The 19347-nt window shown below is 30.5% G+C and overlaps 1 protein-coding gene across 1 annotated transcript in view; it reads right to left on the bottom strand.

Annotated features, from left to right (window-relative positions):
- Positions 1 to 19002, bottom strand: part of Hexo1 (beta-hexosaminidase 1) — a 72911-nt gene extending 53909 nt beyond the window's left edge. The window contains exon 1 of the mRNA XM_075378251.1: positions 18776 to 19002. The gene's annotated coding sequence lies outside the window, so the exon portion shown is untranslated. The remainder of the gene's footprint in view (positions 1 to 18775) is intronic.
- Between the last annotated feature and the right edge of the window lie 345 nt (positions 19003 to 19347).

Raw genomic sequence — 19347 nt, 5'->3', positions numbered from 1 at the left:
CTTATATTTGCAGGTAGAAGAACAATATCCTCTAGTTTCATTCAATTCAATAAACAAATCGCTTAGTAATTGTAAAAATATTAGGTTAATTTTCATTTTTTAGTAAATTTTACAATAAATAATTATACTTCTGTGTAGGCCTACATTTATAAAATAATCAACTAATAACTTGAATTATAAAAAAAAATTAAAATAATGAAAATTAAGATAAATAAGTAATTGAATAATTTTTTAAAACAGCTGACTTTTACTACAAAATAAATATTCGAAAAAAAAATGTTCGTTACTTAAAACATATAGTTTATTAAACAATTAGTTTAGTTAATGATACTTATTTATAAAAATTATATATATTATAAAACTGAAAAAAATATTTGAAATCTCTTTTCAATAAAATTACTTACAACGGTAATTTTATTTTGAATTATTTTTTTTGTTTAACCTCCGGGTCCACAGTTAGGTATTGCTTCAGAGGATGAGATGAACGATTTGTAGCGTGTGTGAAAATGCCATGCCTGACCAGGATTCGAACCCGGGACCTCCGGATGAAAGGCCGAGACGCTACCACACTCACGCCACGGAGGCCGGCATTATTTTTAATTGTTAACCATAGCCATACCTGGTACGCTATATTTTTTTGCCGATGGGTTTGCAGGTAAAAAACTCGCTTCATATTAAAAGAAAAAATCGAAAGTTGTGCTTTTATTTTTATTTTTAATCATTTATCTATTAACCATTTACTTTATTTTTTATTGCTGTGTTTTATTTGAAACAACAAAATAAACTTATTTTACCAGTCTTCTTTTTTTCTGTTTAACCTTCGGGTCCACAGTTAAGAATTGCTTCAGAGGATGAGATGAACGATTTGTAGCGTGTGTGAAAATGCCATGCCTGACCGGGATTCGAACCCGGGACCTCCGGATGAAAGGCCGAGACCCCACCATTCGCCCTACAGAGGACGGCATTTTACCAGTATTAGAGTAATTTGACTTCACGCTATTGCAATGAAAACGTAAACAAATCTTCGATAATTTAGGTTTATTTCAGCCACTGATTTTCATCTCAGAAACTACCACAGAGTCTTTTGGGAATATGGAAATGGAATCTTGTAGCGTATGAAAAATTCCATGGCAGAACTGGATTCAAACCCAGGACCTTCGGATAAAATTACTTATAATAATGTAACTGTGAGGAATTATTAAAACATTAAAAAACGACTGCTGAAATGAAAATTTTGTAAATAAGAATAATTAAATATTTTTGCTTGTCTTGAAAGAAGATTAGCTGGCTGGTTACATTACTAGCCAGCACAAAGTAGCGGTTGGAAAGATCATCATCTTACATTGTGATAATTATATTTTATTTTTATTATTAAAAATAATAAAATAATATAGTATTATTTTTTCTTCTTGAAAGAAATTAATTTTTTTATAATAAATTTATGTATATATATATATATATATATATATATATATATATATATATATATATATATATAACTTTCATTTACTCAAATTGATTGAGAGCATTACGAAAAAGTTATTCTTGCACGTTCATTAAGTCAATCATGTTTTTAAATTTATTTGGGTTAATGGATTTTATACGAATATGAAGTCGTTAGGTTAAAAAGAAGTCAAAAAATTTTATTTTTTAGTTATTTCAATTTATTGAAAAAAAAAAATGGAAATATGGTAAAAATATATTATTAGGATAATGCGCTTGGAAAAAACTCTGTAGCAGTAAGTGCGTCAGAAAGGTGGATTTCTGGTTATAATAAAGAAAAAAAAGATGTTGGACTGCTGTAATGATTTTTGAAAATATCGGGTGATTTTAAAAGGACTTCACAACTTTAAAAGTAGTAAAAATTTATTGAAATAACTGACAGATTCGGTTGAGGTTTTATTTCATAGTAAAAACGTCCAGTTTGTCACCCAACATCCATTTTGGTTCGATATAGCTTTCATTTGTAATTCGATACAAACATCCCATCTGAAGCCGATTTCATTATAGTCTGTAACCAACAAGTTGGACGTTACCTCTGGAGCTGCAGTGTTAATTCGAAGTTTTAGAACAAAATAGATCAGCAGGGTAAAGGCGATAAATAAATCCGATCTTTGATGAAACTTCACAAGAAAGAATGTAATGGGGTCATATGTAGGGAGCGAAGTGGCAATGCAATTGGAACTTTACCGATCCACCGACCTGTCAATCGAGTATCAAGAAAATTTCGGTCTTCTAGGTGATAGTGACGTGTGCCCTGTCATGTCTGATAGACATGGCATCCATCTTGGTCATCATCGTCTATCTGAGGAATTAGAAAAGGATGTTCTGTTAAGCTATACCATTTTTACCTTCTAGAAGAAGAAAGGGTCGTACAGTCTTTGCTTAGCGCACAAAAAATATTGACCTTAAGAGTATTACGAATGTGCTGCAAAACTTCATGAGGGTTTTCGCTACCTAATATTCGGCAATTACTGGTGTTCATCTTGCTACCGATATGAAAAGTTGACTCATAGTAAAAATAAACATTTTATAAAAATGTATCATTGCCTACAGTTCTATCCATCATTTTCACATAAACTGCAGCCGAGGAAACTCGTCCTGTAATGTGTTGAACGATCGTTAGTTTGTATAGCTTAAAGTGCAATCGTTGTACGAATTTGAATATTTCCTTCTTTTTTCCATTTCTGAGATGTGTGGTTAATTGAAACCCAACCACCAAAGAACACCGGTATCCACCATCTAGTATTCAAATCCGTATAAAAGAAACTCCCTTTACTAGGACTTCAACGCTGGAACTCTCGACTTCCAAATCAGCTGATTTGCGAAGACGCGTTCGAAACTAGACCAACTCGGTGAGTTACGGATAACAACAAGAATTAACAAGTAATTTAAATCTATGATATTTCTATTACTAGAATTCATGAAGAACATTGGTAAATTTCGTGGCATACTATTTGTTATTTTAAGTTATCGATTTATTTATATTATTATGCGTATATCGATATTTAGCAAATTTTTGTAGATGTAAAATTATTATCCACTTCGTGTAAGATATTACCTTTGTGTTCCTACGGTATTAAATTGAAATTACGTTAAATGAGATATCTTTTCGTTGGCTTCATCACTCAACCGATCTCCGTGGCGGAGTGGAAGCCTTTCATCTCTGCAGGTCCCGATTCTAATCCTGGTCAAGGATAGCATTTTTCATACGCTAAAAATCTATATATTTATATTCCCCTCACGCACAAGCTTTGAGGTTAATTCATTATCTAGAAAAAAAAATATTTTACTGCAGATCCGGATTCCAAACCATCCGAAACGCAGGTCATATTCAACCCTGTATGTAAACCTTTCATTCTGTTTATCATAAATTAAAGCAACTCAAATTAGTTTTATAAGCATCTAAACCATACAAATTAATATATAACAATTATAAAATTATTATATATATTATTAATATATAATAATAATAATTATCCTTTTTGAGTTATGCGAGATCATACAGTACATACAGAGGTCACGCCGAAACTAGTCAAAATGGATTCAGGGATGGTCGAAATGGATATTTCCGTTGAAATATGAAAACCGAAATTTTTCGTTATCACTACTATACTTCCTTTACTTCGTACAAGAAGTAAAAAAGGGAATAAATAAACTTATGTTATGTGATTCACAAACTACTAGAAAATAATGGAAACATAAATTATGTTAATTTATGAGTTGCTAAACCGCTTAAAAAATAAGAAGGATAATGGCTGAAATGAAGTAATTCACGAATTTTGGAAAAAGATAAATAAACAGTAGGAATACAAATAAAATATTACTTTGGCGGTAGTAATTTATTACTAATTTCAAATAAAACCATTATATAATAAAATATATTAATTGAATTTAAATTTATATGACGACAAATTTATATGAAGGAATTAAATTTATTAAATAAACTTTATAACTCGGGTAAATATATTTATTATATACATGTTAAATCCATCAGGTGTTTTTGTGTATGGACAGCGTAGAGATTTTATCAAGTTTTGCTGTTCACCCGTGTGCGTAAACAGATATAAACATGAAATAAATAACATATACGGAATGGCAGAATACAACGGGGGAAAAAATTCGAACGACGACGTTGTTGAAAAAAAACGATAGCATCACGGTTTTTTGTGCAGTGACACCAGATGGGACCACTACCATACCTGATTTACGGCGTAGAATTAGCCTTGCCGCAGTTGGGTTTTCGTTTTTCTGTCTCTGTTGTTTTGTTTAACTTTATAGGAAGTCTTTCACTTCATTAACAAAAATTTTAACTCATATTGTATATATATATAACAAAAGGTTCCATTACAAACACATTCGATTAGTTTACACTTCTTAATATATATCCCTGAATAAAACTACATTTATTTTTAAAGCTTATCTCCTTTGATTAGAAAACAATTCTAATAAAAGATATTAACATTTTATTCTACGGTACCAAAAAATCTCTATTAAACGAATCTACGTAGTAATCGCCATGTATAAAATCTCTGTTTTTTATTATTACTGTAGACAGATAGTCAGACTGTATGTGAGAGTTTAAATTTTATTCCAACTTAAAATGTCATTACTTAGAAATCTTTGAACATAATATAAAAAAAGATTTATTAAAAATTAATAAAAAAAAAATCCCTTTCGGCACGCCGGAAGGAGGAGGTAGATTTCACCAGTGGTAAGTAGAAGATAAAATTGATTTCCACCTTAAAGTTAAGAAAAACTTCAAATTTACTCAATACGACAATGGTTGCATGTGGTAAACAAGTTTCACATGTTTAGCATACGAAAAGCCTCATCTTATTACAATTCCAGCAACATTTTGGTAATCCCTTGCCATAAGGGTTGGTCATATCAAAAATTGTTACAAAGGTTTTAGGTAATGTTTAGAGGATTAAGTACCACTTTAAACTGATTAGATACTGTGTCTATTAAGGGAGATATGATTTTTTTTGTCTTCGAAACCCCATTTTTTTCACCCACTGGGCCAGTGGTTGGTGATGCCAAAAACCTTAGATAAGTTTTAGGTCCTTATCTAAAGAATAGTATGAAATTTAAACGAATTAGATATTTTACTGAAAAAAAAAGTTATAGTGGTATATTGTTTTTTTTGAAAAAGGCCCCCCATTTTCACCCCCATCGTCCCATTTTTCCCATTAACGAACTCGACCGAGATATTGGGTCGTTATATTTTATGTATCAATTTGAAAGTGATCGGCTAAAAATTACGGCAGTTATGGTGTCCACAAGAAAGTGAAATATATATGTATATATAAACCTTTGAGCTGACGGTGGTTTTGGGGTTTGGGGGATGTAAAACGCAAAGATATGTCCAAATTTTCCGGAAGTCGAATCATGGTACCCATTACAATAGGTCTCTTTCTTATGAAATTACCTAAAAAGAAACATATCTCCGAAAACGATTCGACCTGGTTTCTAGTCTTAAGTAAAAAAAGTTATTTTTAACGTTTATATGGAAATGGAATTTTTTTAGCGAATGTAAAACACCTTGCATTACCGGGGTTCGAACCCGGATGAAAGACCGAGACGCCTCAAAATTGTTATGAGATTGGGTATTGTTATGGTTTTTAAATTTTTTAATTTTCAAAATATTTGATGCCTAAATCAATGTTTAGTTACTACACATTATCCTAAGAGAAATAAAATTTTGCTAAAGTATTTTTAGCGTGTTAAAAATAAGCTACTCAATTACTCTCTGAGTTTATTCTTCAATCACATTATGATGATGATGATAATAAAAGAGCCTAGTGAAAGAGTTGCTTCAAATATCTGTGTGTTGTGGGGAGGTGGAACCATGCGTAAGAGACCAGCTTCTGCTATTGTTAGAATCGTACTTTATATTTAATTCTCACTTGACTTATCTAGTCCGGTTAATATGATGTAAAGAAACGAACCGAACTGACTTATTTTTATAATGGTAGAAGTATTTCTCAGCCTATATAATCGTTATCATTTTCTTATACTATGCTTATAGAAATTTGATTCCGATATTAGCGTCTTAATTTAAGCTTTGATAAGAAATTATCTTCCAAAATAAAAGAAAAGTCTAAATTCTTCCAAAGTAAAAAAAAACTAAAGACAAGTTTACACAAGTCCTAGAGGACCTAAAAGAACTGAAGAAATTATAAGAGAAAGAAAAATTTTAAAGAAATATTAAAATATGAAAGTAGAAGGTTCCAATAAATGCCAAAATGGAAGAACAGAGTTGAACTTTCTGAAGAACGAAAGAAAGATATCAAAAAGAATGAACAGGTATTGGGAAGATAGAAAAATAGAAAAAACAAATAGCCGTGGATAAATGAATGATCAAACGTGTTTCAAGTTGAACTATTCGTGGTGGGGGAATTATGTCAATTACTACTTAAGCAATACAAATAAATAAATACGTTATTCTCAACGTTGAGTAATGATACATTATACTTTATAACATCGAGAATATTTACATGTGCGTCTACATATACACAAAAGTAACTGTACCAGCATTTACCAACATTGATTTTAAGGAAAACCATAGTTAAACTTTGACCAGAACAATGGTACAAAAAAAAAATCACTATTAACTCTGAAATAAAATAATTAATATAACTTTAGAATAATAAAAATTAAGAGAAGGCCGTGAATGAAAATTATTTGTGTACATATGAAACAAATATTGAAAGGAGGTGCACAAAATTCATGATTATTTTTATTTCTTTGTACGAAGCAAAGGAAGTATTGTGATCGCGAAAAATTTCTGTTTTCAGATTTCAACGGAAATATCCATTTTGACCATAGCTGAATCCATTTTGACTGGTTTCAGCGTGACGTATGTATCTCGCATAACTCGAAAAAAATTAGTCACAGGATGTTGAAATTTTAGATTTAGAACTGTTTTAACATCTAGTTGTGCAACTTCCCTTTTGATTGCAATCGACTGAACCAAAAGTGTCCAAAATAGCAAAAAAATCCAAAAAAATTAGGATTTTGAATTCTTTCTTAACTACAGTAATAAGTTTCATTGAGAAATTTTCAACGATATATTATCGTTCAACTTCGGTGTATCAACGTACTTACTTTCGTTGCTTCCAGAGTTATAACCAAATAAAATTTTAATTAATGAAATATTTGGATCTTACAAGGGGGAAGGCACGTCGATTCGAATCAGACTTAATCTTTTTTTTTTAACTTTTTTAATTTAAATATATTGATTTATTCATATATATATATATATATATATATATATATATATATATATATTATAAAAATATATTAATTAAAATAAATATGTAAAAAAATTAAATATATATTATATTATTATTATTATTATTATTATTATTATTATTATTATTATTATTATTATTATTATTATTATTATTATTATTATTATTATTATTATTATTATTATCGTAATATATATATTATATATTAAATTATTGTTATTTGCAGATAATTTATTGAAATGAAACGACTAGCACTAGATAGGGAATCTTGGACAGCAGCATCAAACCAGTCAAATGACTGAAGACAAAAAAAAGTTCTTTTATTAATAGTTATTAACCTGTCATTTTTTTTTTTTGCACCATTTTTTTTTGTATGCATTCATAATGCATACAAAAAAATGACAGGTTACATTTTTTTTTTTTGTCTTCAGTCATTTGACTGGTTTAATGCAGCTCTCCAAGATTCCCTATCTAGTGCTAGTCGTTTAATTTCAGTATACCCTCTATTTCCTACATCCTTAACAATTTGTTTTACATATTCCAAACGTGGCCTGCCTACACAATTTTTTCCTTCTACCTGTCCTTCCAATATTAAAGCGACTATTCCAGGATGCCTTAGTATGTGGCCTATAAGTCTGTCTCTTCTTTTAACTATATTTTTCCAAATGCTTCTTTCTTCATCTATTTGCCGCAATACCTCTTCATTTTATCCATCCATCTGATTTTTAACATTCTCCTATAGCACCGCATTTCAAAAGCTTCTAATCTTTTCTTCTCAGATACTCCGATCGTCCAAATTTCACTTCCATATAAAGCGACACTCCAAACATACACTTTCAAAAATCTTTTCCTGACATTTAAATTAATTTTTGATGTAAACAAATTATATTTCTTACTGAAGGCTCGTTTAGCTTGTGCTATTCGGCATTTTATATCGCTCCTGCTTCGTCCATCTTTAGTAATTCTACTTCCCAAATAACAAAATTCTTCTACCTCCATAATCTTTTCTTCTCCTATTTTCACATTCAGTGGTCCATCTTTGTTATTTCTACTAGATTTCATTACTTTTGTTTTCTTCTTGTTTATTTTCATGCGGTAGTTCTTGCGTAGGACTTCATCTATGCCGTTCATTGTTTCTTCTAAATCCTTTTTACTCTCGGCTAGAATTACTATATCATCAGCAAATCGTAGCATCTTTATCTTTTCACCTTGTACTGTTACTCCGAATCTAAATAGTTCTTTAACATCATTAACTGCTAGTTCCATGTAAAGATTAAAAAGTAACGGAGATAGGGAACATCCTTGTCGGACTCCCTTTCTTATTACGACTTCTTTCTTATGTTCTTCAATTGTTACTGTTGCCGTTTGGTTCCTGTACATGTTAGCAATTGTTGTTCTATATCTGTATTTGAACCCTAATTTTTTTAAAATGCTGAATATATTAATTAAAATAAATATATAAAAAAATTAAATGTATATTATATTATTATTATTATTATTATTATTGTAATATATATATTATATATTATTTTATTGTTATTTGCAGGGAATTTACTGTAATTAAACGACTAGCACTAGATAGGGAATCTTGGAGAGCAGCATCAAACCAGTCAAATGACTGAAGAGAAAAAAAATTCTTTTATTAATAGTTATTAACCTGTCATTATAAAAAAAATTTACGATGAATAATAATTCAATAATAAAAAAAATAAAGAAAAAATATCAGAAGTTTTTAATGAAATAAAAATGTATGCACTTTCATTAAAAAAAAAAAAATGTAAGTGTATTTTAATAGATGTACAAGGAAGTCATGTGTTGTTCACATCATATGTTTTTTATTATTATTCAAAAAGACATCGACAGAAAACATATTTTCCTAAAAGAAAATGTTTTATTTTATATATTCTATTTATTATGCGATATTCCATCCAAATTTCAAATTGATTTAAATATTAATTTATATATGTATAATTTATTTTTTTTTGAGAATTTTTTGTAAAAAAACCATTTTTTGTAAAATATTGTTAAGAAATACCTAATCATAAAATTCAATTACTTTTTTTAGTAAAGTGAACGTGCATTCACCAGTTTAAGTAATAAATTCGGTTACAACAAATAATTTCGAAGTTTATCAAAAGAAAGTTCTTTAAAAAAAAAAATATATATATATATGTAAATATTATTTCTGTTTAAAGCGCGCGCGCGTGTATGATTTCTCCATTATAATTTCTATTTTTAGAAGATTGAAAACAATTATTTTATTTTTTTAACAAGTAATTTTGTAAGCAACATATCTTTGTTTAGTTCATAGAAAAAGTAATAAACAAATTAAATTCTATTGCGGTATTTTGGTTATAAAAAAGCATTCCCCTCACTGTAGGTTAAAATTATTTTTTGTACTCTTTAATATCTATAATACGTAAATTTATCTTGTATTTCAAAATTATTATTTATTCTTTATTTACTGGTTAAAATGTGTTCATAAGCACGACATATTATTTTATATAATAAAATACAAATTTAATTTAAAAAAAAAAAATAAATAAATGAGCTGTATGCAATATGCTTATGTAATATTGAATATATTTAATTGGAGAAAATATTTAGCGGTTAATAAAAAAATAAAAATAAATAAAACAATAAAAAATTTAAAAAAAAGTGAAATTGAGTCAAAAATAGACTTTTTTAGTAAAATAAACTTATGTCGATCTCCATGGCGGAGTGGTAGCGTCTCGGCCTTTTAACAGGAGGGTCTCTGGTTCAAATCCCGGTCAGCCATGAAATTTTTCATATACTACAAATTTCCATTTCCCTATCTCAAGCACAAGCTTCAACCTTATAGCGATATCATCAAGAAAAAAAAAAAATACTATTATTTTATTTTATTTTAATATTCTAATTCATGAAGTCGGTACCAAATTAAAAACAAGAAACTTAAATAAAAAAAAAAATTATATTAATTTCCTGGCATCATAGGTCTAGAGCTCTATTGCAAGAAAGAAAGTACGATAAGCAGTAAAAACGGAATATAGTTTTTTTTTTATTTCTCGACGTTTCCTGAGACCCAGGAACCCAAAAAACAAAAAAATTGAGGAAAGGCTAATGTTTGCACGTATAGGATGGGCAGGAAGTCCCTTTACGCTAGTTAGGAAATTGTTAGGATAGGTGCAGCTTACTTTCTATGGATCTAAAACGTCTGTGTGATCATGTTAAATGCTTAGCAAACAGCGTCTTGGAACTGCTCGTAACTGACGTATCTACGATTTTGGATCTCTTTCTTTACAAACCAAAAAAAAAAACAAATAAACACCAGCATCCTCAAGTTAAGATTTTGAGTGCATTTTTAGGTGTGGTGAAGTCAGGGCTCCTTGATGAACAAGGTAATGGAACTGGTAACCCTTCTGACCCACATCCAATCAAGCGATTCGGAAAACTTTCATTGAGGCGTCTGCGGACATTCAGAGCAAAATGCGCTGGAGCACCGTCTTTCTGAAACGTAATGATGTTAGCGATCTCTTTTGCCGTTCATTTTGGAATCAACCGCTCGTCAATCATTTTCAGATAACTGTATTTATTAACTGATTAAGTGAGCTATCGAAAAAATAAGGACTAAGGAGATGTTCAGCTGTCATCCCAGCCCAAATCATAACATTAGGGCGATGGTGTTCGATTTCCTAAAAAAAAATGAGGATTATCTTTTGCCCAGAAAAAACCTTTTGGTTACGAAAGCTTCGATAAATCTCACACTTGTCTGAGAACACGACGTTCTTTTTACATTTTTTTTTTTTTTTTGGAAAGTGTTCAAGTAATAATTGATATGCATAAAAACCTCGATCAATGTCAATATTGTCAACTCATTATTAACTGAAGCTAGATGAAAACATTTCATCGGTGATTGTTGAACCGATGCGTTCACAGCAGTACACGTCTCAGCTCGAGTGCTCGACCTCCCAATGCGTGGCGCATCAAGAACACTTCTCATTATAAAAGCCTTCATCTCCCATGTCAGTAACGTTTGCCGTGATGGTGACGATTTCCCAAAACGACAAAGAAGTCATTTAAAATGTTCTCCAATGTTTCACCAATGTGTGGATGTTCATGGACCCACACACAAGCTAACAAATGCTCTTCGAAAGTGAACGCACTATTATCTGCCATCGTTCCATACTCGACTACGACTAAGGTCAACCCACCACGAATGAAGTTACCGGACGATCCCCATCATGGCTTACCCTCAAAATCTTTTCCAGCTGCAGTGAGCGATATCAGCGGTAAGAATTGGCAGTAATAGAGCCCGATTTAGTTGGATTTATAACAATGTAATGAGACCTTTCACCTATCTCCTACATATGTACGTGTGTTGGCATGTTTGAACCTTATTAACTTTTGACTGGATAAACCGATTTTTATTATTTCTACTACAGAGACTAGGTTATATGGGGCAATTTGTTGGTAAAATCTTGGGGTCAGTACCTCCAGGAGGGTGTATGTGTTATTTTTTATTTTTTAAATATTAGGGCTTCAACGCTATGATCATTAACCCACATGGAAATTTGTAGTGTTTAAAAAATGCCATGCCTAACCGGGATTCGAACCCGGGACTTCCGGATGAAAGGGCGAGACGCTACCACTTTACTATGAGTATAGTAATATGAGGTCATTTTTTTCAGACTTTTGAGAAAATACTTTATTTAAGCTCAGTACATGAATGCATGCTTATCTTATTTAAAAAAAAAATAATAATAACTTGCCCCAAAATTCCTCCTTTCCACAAATATCGATAAATCTTTTTTTTATATACATATCTTTATTTCTTCCCAGGCAAAGCAGTAGTGCAAGTGACTAAAAAAAATAAAATACTTTGGGAGCAATATTGGAGATGGGGAGACGAACAATGATTATAAATATTGATTTTTTTTAATTTCTCAAACTTTTTTGGTTTACTTTCATTTATCATTATTTCTCCACTATATTAGAATAAATAACCAATGCCAGATAAATATAACAACTTTTTTGTCAGCTTTTTTAAATATTTTTACTTCAGCTTTATATTTTAAAAATGAAAAATCTTTAAAGGTAGTATTACTTATTATTTGTAATATAAATAAACTAACAAATAGGATTTTTTTAAAAGGGTAGGCTTTGATTAGAATTAAAATAATCTGTTTTCAGATATAGTTTAAACGATAAAAATTCTTGATACAAATATGAAAAGGAATCGATATAACTGACCGTTACGCAACTAGTGACAAATGTGAATAAAGGTTATCTGGAATGTAGGAATGTTATTAATTTTGTATTTCAAATTTTCCAACTAATTATTTTTAAAGTCTTTTCGCGAAAAAAAAAAATATATATATATAGTTTCCAGGAGTTTATTATTATAGGAATATTCTGATATATTCAATAGTATGTGTGTGTGCGCGCGTGGGAACGCGCGCTTGAGTGTAAATGAATGTTTGTCTATCGTATGCGTTTCTATACCATTCATCCGATTGCGGTGAAACCTTTGGTGAGTTGTTGAGGGCACGCCCGTTAAGGATTATGAATTAGTTCGGACCCGCTAGGTGGCGCTGAGGTCGAAATAATTGGAAAAATTGCATTTATAGTTCCATTTGGCTCATACTCAGAATATATATTAGTTACGTGAAAAGAAAAATTTTGGAAAAACTATACCCTCTAGGTGGTGCCGTTGTCGAGTTATTTACTGAACAAACAATCAAATATATAAACAGACATTCTTCTTCTATGTATATAAAAGCCAATGTTTTTGTATGTGTGTCCGCTACAGAATAAACTGAACCGACTTATGCACGGGTTTTTGCAAAATGGTCCGCGTTGTCCGGAGAAAGTTTAAAGCTATTGAAATTCTCGATCTGACCAGCAGAAGGAAAGTTATGGGTATTTTTAACCGAATAGTGTGTTTAGAGAGTAGTTTGAAATAAATTCGATAGGTAGTACTCTTTTGACAATTGGATTTATTTACATTCTTACATATAAAATGAAAGGTTAAATTTTGTGATGTTCCGTAATTTGTAAGTTTCTAAATATTCGTATTAATTGTGATGACTTTGCAGCCGTATCTCTTTTCGTTAAAAAGTTATTTTCCACCGACTACTGTGTTTAGAGAGTGGTTTGAATTAAATTCGTTAGGTAGTGCTGTTGTTCTGACAATTGGATTTATTTACATTATGACTTTTATAAAGTGAAAGGTTAAATTTTATGAAGTCCCGTAATGTTCAGTTTTTTAATGTTTTATCAAACTTTCAATTATGTTCATATAATCTATATATATCTACACACTCAAATCTAGCAATAGCGAAGCATTGCCGGGGTCTGCTAGTATAGCAGAGAGATATCACATAGAGAGAGAGAGAGAGAGAGAGAAAGTATTCCAGGAAACTCGTGCTAACATTTAGCGATATTAGCTTCTGATTAAAAATAATGAAAAATAAATTCATATAAACATCGATTCCGGAAACGGTTTTTCAATTACAAATATATCTGTAATTTCTATTCTAACAGCAAAATTAATAAGAATTTAATTTTAATAAACATTTCAGAATAGCTTTCTAAACTGAAATTTACCTTATGTCCGAAATTCATGGAATACAATATAAAGGGAGAATTTTTTATTTTTATTTATTATACTTTTAAATTTAAAAGTGTATTTAAAATAGATTTTCAGAACATTATCTCTTAAATTTATAAAATGAATCTATTGTTTCATATACCTAAAACAGGCTAACAACCACTAAGAATTATTGTAATGTATTATGTATAATGAATTATTGTTTCAATTGATTTTTTTTTAATGGTTTTATAATTAATTTCATAGCGTATGAAAATTGCATATCCTGACCAGGATACATATCCGGAACCTCTGAATGAAGGCCAGATAACTACCATTCTGCTACATAAATATAATAACAATAATAATAATAATAATAATAATAATAATAATAATAATAATAATAATAATAATAATAATAATAATAATAATAATAATAATAAATAATAATAATAGGTCAGATATCAATATTAGCAACATGTGAAATAAAAAAATCTCAAATTAAAAGCTGTTTTTTTTTCTTTTATTCTTTGTTTATAGTCATACCAAAAAAAGCCATTAGCGACTTTATAAGTAATTAAATAATAAATACCAAACATTTGATAAGAATCATCTTTGAAGGAACTGCACGTGTTAATGTAGCTTAAAATTAACTTAGAGATAGATATTGTTATTCAACTGCAATTTTATTTAATTTTCCGTTTTTTCTTGAAATTTATTTTATTTTTTACAATTTCTCTTTTAATGTTTAATATCAGTTGTTTCTTTAATTTTTCTGCAATATCAAAACGATTTTTCTTTTCGTTTAAAATTATAACGTATGTTTTTTGTTATAAACCTAACGTATGAACTGAGAAAATTATTTTTTGCCGATTCTTAAGATTACACATATATTTGACCAGCCCAGTAGTTTCCCATTTTTTATACATAATTGAATTCTGAATTAAATTTTTTAATTACTTTTATATTTGATTAATACTATCGTTGAAAGTATTAACTACTCAAAAATCTAGATCTTGTAAAAAATTTAAAAATCACATTAAAACTACGACTAGTAAAAAATGTTTCGTTTGTACATTTGTAACTTGTAACTTGTAAATTACTGAGATAAATAATTATAATTTCAAGCATGGCATTTTTGCAAGCTACAAATCATTCATCTCATCCTCTGAAGCAATACCTAACGATGGTTCTCGGAAGTTATAAAAGAAAAAAAAGGTGTTTGGACGATTCATTATTTAAAAAAAATACATTATTCATCATTTTTTGTGTCTTATTAATAACGATAAGTAATTCGGCGGAGTTAATGTGCTCCTTTTTGTTGATATAATGCAGCTGTCTCCAGTCAAACCACTGGTGTTTTATTGAACCTCCTTGGTGTGTAGCAAAAATAAATCTGAGGCATCGGTTTTCAGCTTAGATAGTTTAGCTTTGAGTAATGCAGATCCACGTAAAGTACTGGGTAGCCCGTACGATAAAAAGGTATTTCATATGACGGAACCTTGCACAGGACTAAGTAATATACTACAGTTTGCTCAAAGCGTCGATACGTTGATTACTAATGACATATCAACGAGTAGTATAAAGAAATTTAGTTGTCCAACCTTACGAAGGACAGCAAAAGACCATGTAATATAATGAACGTACATAGAATTACCGATGCTGTATATTATGTATAATGTATATTAAGTCTGAAAATTTTAAGACGAGATATCTAATTTTTGATGATTTTATTAACGATCTACATATCTTGTGCAGAAACTCACATTAACTGTCCTAGAACACATAACATCATCTATCGCGACGCACATATATAGAATATCAGAATTTCCACTGCCTTACCTGCCTGCCGAATGACAAAAAAACGTTTTTCTCAATTTTCAGACCGATTTTTTGTGACTGAACATTTATAGTACCAACATTATAGTACCATCGCGAAAAGTAGCCGCGTTGACTGAAACAAGATTTATTTGAATCCGATTAACAGGAAAAAAGTTATGCGCGAATAGACGTAAAAAAAATATATACGGGTCAAATACCTAACCTTCTTTTTTGAAGTCGGTTAATAAAGGTCAATAAATAAAATTGATTTAAGTAAAACAACACAAACAAAATGTTTAATATATTTTCAATTCTTTTTAATTTTTTTACTTTTGAAACCAGCATCAAATAACTTCCAAATAAAAATTTAAATAAGTATTATGTTGTACCTTTTACTTGATTTTATTTTTTGCTTTTACTTTTCCGACGAATATAGCTAGAATAGCTATCTTAAAGGGAAAATGATGGTGATAATTTGAAATTTGATGAGGTAGCGATTTTCTGCTAATATTTACCTTTTAGGCTCCAAATAGTTCATCCGACAAAAAAACCGTATGTATATATTTGCGTACGTATTTGTGTTACAATGTTTTTGGCCTTATATCTCAGGACTGACTGAACCGATTTTCTACGCATGGGGCATTGATCATTTTTTTTTTTAATTCGTTCAGAGGGTAGGAATTGGTTTGCCTGGCATTTCCCCCGCCTTCACACCATTCGGTCGCCCTAAAGCATAAGACCGAATGTCTGTGCCACAAACGGCTACTGAGTCTCGAAACAGTTTAGCGACCAGTAACCTAAATAGCTTCTAGAGCTTAACTAACAGCGTGAGCGGACTAAGCGTGGTGCTATACACCACCGGCTTACGTGTCCCAACCCCTCACTTGTCATATATTTACTAAAATGGGAAGGCGCACCCCGTCAACTACAAAAACATATATGACATCCATAAATTAAAATTTACTTTGTCTAGACAGCAATTCCCTGCCACGCCTAGTTCGCTGAGTGCCAGCAAGTACCTTTCTCCATATTAAAGCCCTTGGAGCCTTAATTGGCAGGTGGTCAGCCATACATCTCAAGGTTAGCTTCCCACAGCAGTGCGTTAGGAGTCTTTCCCTTAAGTAAACTATTGATAGTGGTTGAACATAGCAACCGCATCAAGGAACTCCTACATGGTCCTAAAATGCGGCTCTCGCCACATTGACTCGCCGCTTGTGAGTGGCCAATTTTCCCTTTGACCTCTAACCCCTTCCAGAGTGACCCGGTCTCTGGCCCCCTCAAGACCAGGGCAGTCAAACATGGTTGTTCATTTGACTAGACCTCTCCGTAGACGCACAGCTCATCAGCTGTCAGGCGAAACCGAAACAGATATTGGTTCAAATTAACATAGTTGGTGAGCACCTGGGCACCCGTTACCCTTAAAAACGAACTCGAGGCATGCCATCCCCCCAGATCCCATATAAACTTGTACAGGGATCTTCCCTTAGTCGTGGTGTCCCATTCCAGCTGTTATGCTTCCATCGCGAAGCTTTGCAGCCTCTTCCGCAGGCGAGAGATGGGTGCAGAGAAATTTAGATCCGATGCATTGTGATTACCGTTCCGTTCCGGTTCCGGCCAGGCCCGAAACCGCATCCCAAATACCTCGGCCTTCCTGCCTCTCCGCAATTTCCACATGGCTGTCTGAAAATTCACCACTAATTCGATTGGGAGAGCCTTTCCCAATACGGTGGTAGCCTCGTAGGAGGTTGTTTTAAAAAACACCAGTGCATACAATTAAAGCTCTGTGCTGGGCGCTCCTTAAATTTTGAACAAGTTTCTATTCATATCCAATCTATGCGCCCAAATGGGGGCCGCGTTCAGAGGGTAGGATGATATCGCCTAAAAACCGATTTTTATTTTCTTCAGAGGCATTTTAGAAAAACAATTATTAAAGAAAATTTGTTACAAAAAAGCAGAATACAAAAATGGTTTTTCAAAAATCAACCCCAATCTCTTAAAACTGAAATATATATTTCTTTTCTTTTGCTTTATCACCCTTCGGATTGGATACTTTTCCAAAATTTTTTGAAAGTTTATACTTCATATATAGAGCTATCAAGAAATTTCTAAATTTTTGTTTTAAAATTTTAGACCTAAACTGCAGAAAAGTTTTATTAAGAAACTTTTTTTCTTAATTTAATCTATATTGAAGGGTTGTTAGATTAAGAGAAAACTTTGGTTAAGAAAATTTATTAAGCTTAATCTATATAAGAATATTTTTAGAATAATGTTTCTTAAAATTTATTCCCCACCTCTAAAAAATATATATTTTGTTTTATTTTTGTTTTTCCACTCTAACTCTTTTGATTTTTATTATTAATATCCAGGAAAATCAAGCAATATTTTGCCAGCTTTTTTTATTTAAACACATTTTTATTTAGATAAACCTACAAAAAAAAAGAAAAATGATTTCATCTGTAAAACAAAGTTACAGATAAAATTTTAAAAAATAAACAATGCTTTTCTGCAAAAATATAAATTGTTGGTGACCTTGGCCTGATTGATAAAGGAAGACTACATTTAATTAATGAACCATTTAAAACGCAAAAAAATAAATTTATATCGCTGATTTTTATGTTAATCTTTTGAATTTACGTTTAAAAAATTTTACTTGCTAATTATTTATTAACTATTCTATATTAGTAATGTATATCAGAAAAATCATCTAAGTAGGAAATTTGATTTGAGGTAATGAAAAGAAAAATAATTAGATCATGATACTAAAACATCTCGAAAAACATAAAGTATTAATTAATAAAAATTTATAATTAAAATAAATAATATAAATATTATAAATTTATAATATTATTAAAATATTTATAAAAATTTATACCAGGAAAATTATCCGGAAATGAAATTGTCGATCTAACAAAAAATAAATCGTTATAGAGATAAAAAATAAAAACATATTACTCTTTTTTTAAATTAATTATAAATAATTTTATTATCAGTACAAGAAATAGGCAATTTTCTCGATAATTTAAGAATTTTTCTATGAAATTATCTGACAGAAATTTATTCTAGGCTAACAGTATTATATGAAAGATATTCGTAAAAATAACTAAACAAATAAACATGATTCATTTACCTGAAATTTTAAAGTAACTTCAATTAAGTTGATCCCGATTAAACAGCCGTTTAAGTTTTAAAGAGATTAGAACTGTATCTTTTTCAGACGTTTTGTTTCTGGTAGTGACTGACAACTGAGTTCAACTGTTCTGTTAGTTATATTTTAGGTTAGGTATACTTGGTAGGAGAGTTCGATGTCTGCCTGTTTTAGTTAAGAGAAAGTCAGCTGCTGTCTCTGTTACGTATAACCTTGAAACAAGGTCTGGTCTGTTATAAGTTCGGCATATATACATATATATATATATATATATATATATATATATATATATATATACACGTACAGTAAAATACATAAACCGGATTTTTGCAATGATAATGATCAATAGTATAATGATAATTATTCTTGGCTGTGCACCTAAACTCTTGTGTATGTGCGTATGCATAACAGCAAGCAGATTAATAACAATCATCACGTTACTCAAGACGTATACTCCGATGGACAGCAAATTATATTATTATTATTATTGCTACTATATACTCTCTGTATGGCAGGGTCTTCGAACTCAACAGAACGATGTTTTCGTACAAGTT

The sequence above is a fragment of the Lycorma delicatula genome, chromosome 11 (assembly GCF_047948215.1).
Source record: "Lycorma delicatula isolate Av1 chromosome 11, ASM4794821v1, whole genome shotgun sequence".
NCBI lineage: Eukaryota > Metazoa > Arthropoda > Insecta > Hemiptera > Fulgoridae > Lycorma > Lycorma delicatula.
This window is presented reverse-complemented; position numbering and strand designations above follow the sequence as displayed.